Source organism: Corylus avellana, chromosome ca11, assembly GCF_901000735.1.
Source record: "Corylus avellana chromosome ca11, CavTom2PMs-1.0".
Lineage (NCBI taxonomy): Eukaryota > Viridiplantae > Streptophyta > Magnoliopsida > Fagales > Betulaceae > Corylus > Corylus avellana.
In genome coordinates this window covers 9,974,626-9,975,878 of record NC_081551.1, presented here as the reverse complement: position 1 = coordinate 9,975,878, position 1,253 = coordinate 9,974,626, and positions in this window count along the sequence as shown.

The window sequence follows — 1,253 nt, the reverse complement described above, 5'->3', positions numbered from 1 at the left end:
GGAAGAAAGCATACTTTGAAAAGACCTAGATGATGTGGTTAAGTCTAACCAAATCCAAGAAAAGGTTAAATCAGATTAAAGTTCATATTAGATAAGATTTCGGATCGGATTCAATTTCAGATTCTGCACACGTCTTAGTATTTTGACCATAACACTCCGGTCAAATATCGGATTGAAGTGATTCAAACGGCAATAGAAAGCCAGCTCAAAATACTACAATTTGTTGTGAAATAGGATTTTCATAATTCGGACGGTTTCTATGTCAAAATCGCCCCGCAATTAAAGGACACAAATCTTGCATATTGCATATTGCATATTTAGACCCCTTTATTTACATTAGTTAATCCTTTAGTTGTGTCGTTATTTAATATTTTGTGTTAGTTTTGTGTTTTTAGTATTTTGTAGGTCGTTGAAGAAAAACTACAGCTTTAAAGGGAAAAATGCGAAGTTTGGAAGAAAGCATACTTTGAGAAGACCTAGATGATGTGGTTAAGTCTAACCAAATCCAAGAAAAGGTTAAATCAGGCAACATCTCATAATTATCTTTTTATTTTGTTTTGTTTAGTGTGTTTTAAGCTAATCTTTTTATTTATCTTTAGTTTTGTTTCTTTTTACTTGTTGTGTGTTTTCTTATTTTGCAGGGCCAATTGTGCTTCACTTCAAGTTTGGGGGTGTGCTTTGAACCATGCTTTCCAAGATCATGTCGACCATCTCCCGGGTACATTCTTTCCTTTACTTAGACATATTGGGGACAATATGTCATTTAAGTTTGGGGTTATGGGCACATATCTTCACACACTTTGTCCCAATTTCATGTTATTTGTTTTGTGTGTTGTTTGTTTATTTGAAAAAAAAAAAAAAAAAGAATATGCATGTTCATGTTTGCTCTAAAATTTTAAGTTGATCTAGAAAGAATTGTGGCTTGAATTCATCAATGAGCTTAAAATTTTAAATGCATGATCTGATGAGTGAATCTGTTAGTTTGATTACTTGTTGAGGATAGTTGAAAAATCACATATTTGATCTGATCACACAAGCACATTAGCACATAATCTGTGAGGTATGACATGAGGTCTGATATGTGTGTTTTTGCATCTTTGATGAAATTGGATGACTTATTAGATGACACTATGACATATATAGTAATGAAAAAAAAAAAAAAAGAAGAAGAAGAAGAAGAGAAAGTATGAAATAAATAATCATTGCTGGCTTTTCACTGCGTAACTGGACCTCTTGCCTCAAAGCATTGAGTG